Source organism: Eriocheir sinensis, chromosome 66 (assembly GCF_024679095.1).
Source record: "Eriocheir sinensis breed Jianghai 21 chromosome 66, ASM2467909v1, whole genome shotgun sequence".
In the NCBI taxonomy this organism is placed as follows: Eukaryota; Metazoa; Arthropoda; class Malacostraca; order Decapoda; family Varunidae; genus Eriocheir; species Eriocheir sinensis.
This window is the reverse complement of record NC_066574.1, coordinates 3,758,791-3,767,136: the sequence shown is the minus strand read 5'-3', so window position 1 is coordinate 3,767,136 and position 8,346 is coordinate 3,758,791. Positions and strand designations below refer to the sequence as shown.

The window sequence follows — 8,346 nt, the reverse complement described above, 5'->3', positions numbered from 1 at the left end:
CAGCAATATCTCTGTCTATATCTATTTCTAATTATATATCTTCCCATATATCTATCTACATATGTCCCTATCTATCTAACTGTCTCTCTGTCTATCTATCTGTCCATTTGTCTATATATCAGTAAAATCTCCAGTTCAAGTATGTGTAATAATTTAAATATAATTATAGTTAGTAAAAAAATCATAGCCTCCAGAAAAGGACACTTATTTGACAGCAAGGCCTCGAATTCACCTATTTAAGAGTATGTAATAATCACTAGAGTAAGAAACTGGTGGTCAGGGTTTTGTCTTTCCAGCGACACAACAGTCATTAATGATAGTGATGTGTTGATAAGATAACGAGCTCATCATGGATTTAGACTATTTATTCCCTAGTCACTTCCAGTTTGTGCTGTTATATCATACTTGTATATTCGAATTGCATCCATTCAACTTTTGGTGCATGAAACCCGACGAAAATTTTTGTGGCGTGACGATCAGTGCGTTGTTCCTCTCAATATAAAGTAGGAGACATGTCCTTGCCCCTGCTAACGCCCTCGTCCCCTCCCTTCCTCTCCTTTTCTAATATTTTCCCTCTTTCGTAAGGTGATCAAAGGCTTATCTATACACACAACACAATATTTTGCTACTTAAAGGTGTTAATACTACTACACTTCAAGCGGTATAATCGTTGACGTTACATGTATTGGCTCGGACATTCCTATACCATCAAACATTGTCCGGAACATTGCTCGGAACATTCGCGTGAATATGTTCGATGCACCGTTGTTGCGAACTTACTGAAGCATTGTTCGGATTATTGTTCATAGGTTTCGTGTGGACGTTTCCTGGGTCGAACACACATCTAACAGAACATTTTGATACCTGAGGTCGTGAAGAACGGACGTCGTTGTCGAAATACCGGAGTTGAGTGTACACGAGACGAAGTGTTTAAGTTTAATAGACCTTCATCAGTGTCATCCTCTCCTCTCGGATCCTAAAGAGTGACAGTGAAGACCCAGAACACACAAAGAAGCTCAAGAAACCAGACGCGTGGAATGGTATAAAAGGGCTATTACACTGAGCAGATTTTCCGTGGATCTTCAGTCAAACCACGATAGCCCGCTGGCGTGGCTCTCATATTTCTGTGGTTTTCTGACGTGTTCACAATCTTCCAAAGCTACGGTAGAGTTCCTTGAAGGACGACGGTATTACTCACCATCATCATCATCAGCAATAACAAGAAATAAATGAGAACCACGCTAGCAAAAATCGTGGTTTGACTTAAGATCCACGGAAGGTTTGCCCAGTGTAATAGCCCCTTTAGTGACTTCGTGTGGACCGTGCCGATGCCATGAGGAAAAGGTCCCCGATTGCCCAGCTGCGGAGGGAGGCAAGGCAGGTCAGTGTACACCTCACCCGCCGACATTGTGATAAGTACAGGCAGGTAACTGTGATTAAGCTTTGAACATGTTAGTTTTTTCTCCGAACATGCTTTACTCATTGCTTTGAAAATGTTGGTGGCTTCTTCGGGAACTTTTTTAGTCTAATGTTCGTAACACGTTGGTACCATAGTTTCGATAGTGTCGGGTTAAGTGTCTAAAGTAGGGATGCCGCGCTATCGTACTCATCACACTGGATTTTCCTATTTCTAACGCATAACGATCATAAAAAAAACTAACATTTTTAGCAATAACTAGAAATAGGTATCGTTAGTTTTATGGGCGCGACGGTTTTTAGTCTGAAGTAGGCGAATATAGGAAGCTGAGTACGACAATCTGGCAACGTTAGTCTATAGTATATACAAAGTATCGTGTTAGCTCGGCAGCGCCTCGTAGTATATTAAAAGATCCTATCAGGTAGAATGGGCTAATCATACTGACGTGATATTCTTGATGTATAAATAAAAACCCACACTGCCAGTCTGGGTTTTTACTTATATATCCCATCAGGTGTTTTTACTCGTGGTAACATCGTGATCCTCGCCTGGTCATGTTGGGTCTGCACGTGGCTGGTGGATGGGTGGGTAGGGGCGGCGGGAGTGGTGTGCGTGCCGGTTATCGATCCCAGGCACGAGGGTTTTGTCCGCCGCCAGTCAGCTGTAGGGCGAACCAGGGAGGGGGGGAGGGAAACGACGGTGGCTGAGTCTTGCGCGAGGGAGATGTATAGGATAATTTTAAGTCCTCAATTTTACACTGTTAAGGGAGATGGGCTGGCAAAACTTATAATCGATGAACGTCTGTAAAAATGACGACCTGCTGAGTAGGGTGGGGGGAAGGGGTGAGGAGTCTCCCTTTTAGGTCATTCAACAGTTTTCTCGCGGAATGATGGACCGCGTAGATGAAAGTACGGAGGGAGTTCAGTTTTCCTTGGCATTGGAGCTTCGCCATAGTATTGCAGTAAGCGGTGGTCCATTACTAGAGCGGCTGGTGTCTTCAGTATGATTTCCTTGAAAGATTGATTGATTGTTTATTGTTGCAAGTAAACAACAAAGGAGAAGGGAGGAGCATGCCATCCCAACCCCCAGGCAGTACAGAGTGTGATTATCCGTGAAAGGTTATTGGGCACGATGCCTTAAACCATGCGTTGTGAAGCTGTGAACCCCAGCATCAGCGCTTCACAGAAAAAGAAGTCTTATTCGCGTTGTTCGGAGAGATAAAGTTCATAACTCTGGAAGTGTATAAGGACCATTTTTTACCAATAAGTTCGAAATATCAATGTAAATTCACCTAAACAGTGTTACGTTTGGCTCTGTTACCCTCAAATATTTGCTGTTCTCTCAAATGCTCTCGTTTTCTCTTCAGATTATTAAGGGACAACAGCTTTATGTAACCAAGATATATGTAACCAGATATAGGGAGAACGCTGTATAAGAAAAAAGGAATTATTGCAGGAGGTGGAGCCGTCATATTTGTAATACTATATTGTTAAAAAAATATATAATTACTCTTTGGTTTGCACGTGTAGTTCTTCGAGGTGTTCCATCACTGGTGACTAGTTATCAAGCATCATAAATCCAGTAACCGTAATTAAGTAGTTGAACTTGGCGCCTCCGTGGTGTAATGATTAGCACGCCCATCGACAAATCCGCAGGTTCGATCTCCGGGGCGGTCGGTGCCTGGCTCACGGCTGATGCTAATTCCATAACCGAATAACCCCAACACTAGACTAGACAGCAAAGAAAACGTCCTTAATTTAATTCATGGTGGATACTCAATAACTGAACTCACCCACGCCATCAAATAAGTTGTCAAAAGATCTAGGTACTGAACGCAAAAAAACACTTTGATTGGCTTTGGTAGATTGAGAAATTATTTACCTCGGTTAAAGCATTACTCTCTCTCTCTCTCTCCTCATCCTGTTCCCTCCATCCCCTATTCCGTCATTCCCTCGTTCTTCAGTCATGCCGGGACTCAGGAGGCGGGGCATAGATGAACCTAACGTGAAGGTGCTGGAAGACATGTAGTGTAGACGGCACAGCAACTATCAAACTGTTATAAGAAAAGATAGAAAATTCCAATTAAGAAGGGCGGTATGCAAGGTGACAACATATTCAAACTCATCCACTCAGAAGTAATTATGATAGAAGGATAACCTGGGCATTAAGATCCAAGGTGAATAGGTACCCTCGATCAGTCAGTGAGGGCATATACGTACTGGGAGGCAACATGGAGAGGGAGCAGAGTGTACGAGGCGAGAAGTGAATGCACAATATATATTGGTTGAAGAGCTGACTACTTTGCTGGAAACTGTCATAGTAGTGAGGCAATGCGTTTATGTTGAATGGGGAAAGTCAGGCGCGACTGAGGGTTTTGAGATCTCTAGATTGGAGGTAAACCACATGTACATAGTATGCGATGTAGCAGATCGAGGGAGTTATGGGAGGCTCGCCCATCTCAGGCAAATCGCCGCACTACAAAAGGGGGATTGATGAAACTTCAGAGTACATGCTACTTTAGTGTTCTGTGTATGATATAGATAGAGCAGGGTATGGCAGAGTATTTCCACGAGAAACTGGCGGGTGCGGTTTGAGCCCAGCCCCACACTTTGCCACACACTCAACACCTCTCGCATGTCAGTTATTTACTACCTTTAAATTAATCAAATTAAATAGTTGGATAATCCAATAAGGTCATACAGTGTTGAGATTATATTTGACAATAACAAAGATATGTCAGCTAATTAATAGTTGAAATTGTGTAAAATAATGTTTATATCAAATAAGGCTGTACGGTGCTATGCATGAATTAAATTACAATATGAACAAATTGTGTTAGAAAGAAAGCCTAAAATAGATTATATACTCAATGTTAGGTTTGGTAGCGCTGTGGCAAGAAAATGTGATTATAGCCTACGTGGTCTAGTGGTCATTGTAGTCACAGCTAAGCCAAAAAAATTCCATCCCAGCCAGGAAGGAGTCAGAAGGATGATAGAAGGGTTAACATGCTGTAGGGTGGGTTCACTGCGACATTGGGGAAATTCGAACCAAGTTGAAACACTTCAAATCTGATGTGAAAGAAAAAAAAGGGCGAAGGACCTTTACTATCAGGAAGGAACAGGTATGTTGATATATTATTACTGGAGAGTATTATGATATACAAAATATGTTTTTTTTCTTTGATATGTGCTGATACTAACCAAACCAAATTTTTCCAGCAAACATCTCCCTCTCTATTAACAGTGTAAGGTAGTCAGTGGGATGATGTTCACGTCATATAAATTGCCTGCTAAATGTTACTATTCATCATTTTCCTTTCTTCTCAGGTGGCGGCCCAGCACAGAAGGTGGCGTACTCAGCGGCGGAGGAAGCCGTGCTGAGCATGATTCCTACAGCGGCCGTCACGGGCATTCCTAACCCAGACCAAGTGGCACTAACACATAAAAATATATTTGTTATGATCAGAAATATGATTCTTACTGAATGATAACTATTAACCATTAAATATTATGTGTAATACTAACTACACATACAGTATCTTGTGCTAACTACATAGTGTTCACCAGAAAGTCAAAATGTATATACACATTAGTTATATTGTTGTATTATACATTTACCACCTATAAAACAGTAAGTTAGGACCAAGTTTAACATTTGAAATAGATCTAATACTTGTTATATATTTTTAGGCTTAAATCTACAGTAAATATTCATTTAATGTATGATATTTAGTATCTATAGGAGATATAAATTCCTCAAGGCTCCCGGGAGGGTGTAGGAGCTTAGCAATGGTTTAATAATACTGCTGTACAGCATTTATATGTTGTGATTTCCTTACAGCATACCAGGATGCTGCGATGGCTGTAGAGGAGTGGAGGCAGGTGCAGCCTGCCATCGACGTTGCAGCGATGAGTATGGCTAGGGCCCTTATGTCATCTATGGGTGTCTACATGTTTTAGGAGGGATTCAGAGATGCTGCAGTCTGAAACAAACCTTCCCACCTTACTTCTTGCAGCTCCAACATTCCCCCTGTCCTTTTCCAGATAGGGACGAGCAGCTCCATCTTCATGTCAGGAGGAATGGTACCAGATTGTCATCAGCAGCCAAAACTGCATGCAACCTATGGATCATGGCTTCACCTGCAGCTTTCAACAGTTCCACACCTATGTCACAAATACCTGAAGTGGTATGCCATGAGGTAATTCATTTAGAGATCGTTGACAAAAGAAATTTTAGATGCAGCAAAAAATTGAGTAACTTAAATCCTTTTTCCCCAACAGAGAACTCCCGAAGCTTGACTGGCTGCAGGATTCTCCAACCAGTGTGTGTGTGTGTGTGCAAGACCTCTCTCCAGCCAGGCGAGAACACGTGGACCATATTGTGTGGGAGTCATCCTGGCCGGGTCCACACTGCACCACACTTCAAGGCAAGGACGCCAAAATAAAGAACATTCCAGCCAGTATCCATCATATTGTGAATACAGGATCCATAAAGAATAAGAAATAGACTTTGGCAAGTCATACCATGTGCAGGAGTGATTACAGCAACCCAGAAATTGCAGAAGTCTGGGCCGACAGAGCATTTGCAGGGGCAAGATAGAGCACACTAGTATCAGACAGAAGTGGAGGTCATTGGGGAAGGGCAGTTAACTAGTAATGGATTGAGTTTTACTATTAGCAAATGCTAAGAGCTGGAATTTAACTTTGAGTTTGAACATGTATAGGATAAAACTGTCCAATTCTATGTCCTGAACATCTACATTCAATTGCACATCTTAAGCAAAATAATTTTGAATGGTGAAGAAATGGAGGTACAGAGGGAGAGATAAGAGAAAGGGCATTGCAAGGTGGTAGGGTCTTTGAGACGAATCATGAATGGCAGAAGTGTAAGCATGGAGGTAAAGAGAGATTTGAGAAATACAATAATAGTACCAACCCTCACATATGCAAGTGAAAAGTGGGCCTGGAATGAAAGTCAGAGGTCTAGAGTGCAGGCAATGAGTAATGAAAGTGTGTACGAGCATTTTGGAATGTCACAGGGGTGAAGGGAAGAAGTAAAGCGACAGACTTTAAAGTGGTTTGGCCACATGGAGTGAATGGAGGAGAGTAAGATGACCAGAAGGGTGTATGTGAGTGAGATAGAGGGAGGGAATGGCTAGAGGACGACCTCCAGTGAAGTGGAGGGATAGGGTGCAAGAGTATGTTGGGGAGAGGGGGGAAAGATCTTTGAGCAGGCAAGGAGGGAGTGTCTGGATAGAGAAAGATGGAAGCTCTTCAGCCTGGTGGGAGCTCCTTGGAGCAGGCGTCGATGAAATGATGATGATAATGAACTTTTAGCTTAACTTGTTTCAGAATATCTTGAATAAAAAACCTCAGATGGATGCCAATACTAATTATTATAATTTTTTAATCAATTTAGCAAGAAACAAAGGATTTGTATTTGGTTTAAATACAAATGCGTAGTTTCTTGCTAAATTAATTAAAAAATGATAATTGGTATTGGCGTTCATCCGAGGTTTTTTACTCAAGATATTCTGAAACAAGTTAAGCTAAAAGTAGACCTTTAGCTTAAGAAGTGCAAGTGAATGTAGATGTTCAGGACGTAAAATTGGACAGTTTTACCCCATACACGTTCAAACTCATAAAGTTAAATTCCAGCTCTACTATTAGCGAATGCTAAAACTCAATCCATTACTAGTTCACTGCCCTTCCCCAATGACCTCCACCTCTGTCTGATACCAGTGTGCTCTATCTTGCCCCCTGCAAATGCTCTGTCGGCCCAGACTTCTGCAATTTCTGGGTTGCTGTAATCACTCCTGCACATGGTATGACTTGCCAAAGTCTATTTCTTATTCTTTATGGATCCTGTATTCACAATATGATGGATACTGGCTGGAATGTTCTTTATTTTGGCGTCCTTGCCTTGAAGTGTGGTGCAGTGTGGGCCCGGCCAGGATGACTCCCACACAATATGGTCCACGTGTTCTTGCCTGGCTGGGAGAGGTCTTGCACACACACACACACTGGTTGGACAATCCTGCAGCCAGTCAAGCTTTAGGAGTTCTCTGTTGGGGAAAAAGGATTTAAGTTACTCAATTTTTTGCTGCATCTCACACGCTGTGTGGAAATAATGTGGTTTGGCATAGTTTTCAGGTAAATATAATTTTTTACATAATATATTGATGCATTAACAAACATATTCTTTTCTTCCCCTACAGACCACTCAAGAAGTCTGACGGACAGGCGAATAGTGTGCACACTCTCTCGGTGAGGACTGGTTACCCGTGTGGGTGGAGCAACGCCTGGCAGTGGAGACTTGCTGTGGCTGACCAGCAGTGGGCACTGTACACCACGCCTGGAAGCAAGAACAGCGAGATGAAAGGCAGCCTCGTGATCAGTCATGTCTTGAAACACCCAAAGAAAACCTTTGTATTTGAATTTCTGTAATGGAATACTATTATAAAGTTAAATAAAGACTGATGCAGGCACTCGTCTTGTTTAAATCTCTGAAGAAAATGCTTTGAGTCTTTCTCCGAAGCCTCTTTTAGACAGTTATGAGCTTGATCAAGCAGTGCCCTTGAGCACAGGCGTGCAGTCTGCCCGTTGACGGGCACATCTGTAATTACAAGTGGGAAGTTGCAGGAGAAATTAAAAGAATTCACCAATGTATCATAAATTGTTAAGAGGTAGATGAATTACAGGAAATGCCTTTACTTGTGTTGCCAGTACCCAGAGAAGATGCAGTAAATAAGCACACAGCAATGGTCATATAATAGAATCTCAAATAATCAATGTTCATAGCGTGGTGAAATGGTGTCATCTACATTAACCCGGTAGCTGCGGGGGTCATGTTTCTTAGGTTAGGTTAGGTTAAAGGCCCCTCTAAGCAAAATAATGAGAAAGAATCATCACTCACGCAAACCATTTCAT

The 8,346-nt window shown here is 42.0% G+C and overlaps 1 long non-coding RNA gene across 1 annotated transcript; it reads left to right on the top strand.

Annotated features, from left to right (window-relative positions):
* The first annotated feature begins 497 nt into the window (after positions 1 to 497).
* LOC126987745 (uncharacterized) lies at positions 498 to 7,919 on the top strand. Its single transcript, XR_007741138.1, has 5 exons — positions 498 to 1,381; positions 4,387 to 4,538; positions 4,744 to 5,329; positions 5,461 to 5,615; positions 7,635 to 7,919. It is a non-coding gene; the product is annotated as an uncharacterized LOC126987745 (long non-coding RNA).
* The last annotated feature ends 427 nt before the right edge of the window (positions 7,920 to 8,346 follow it).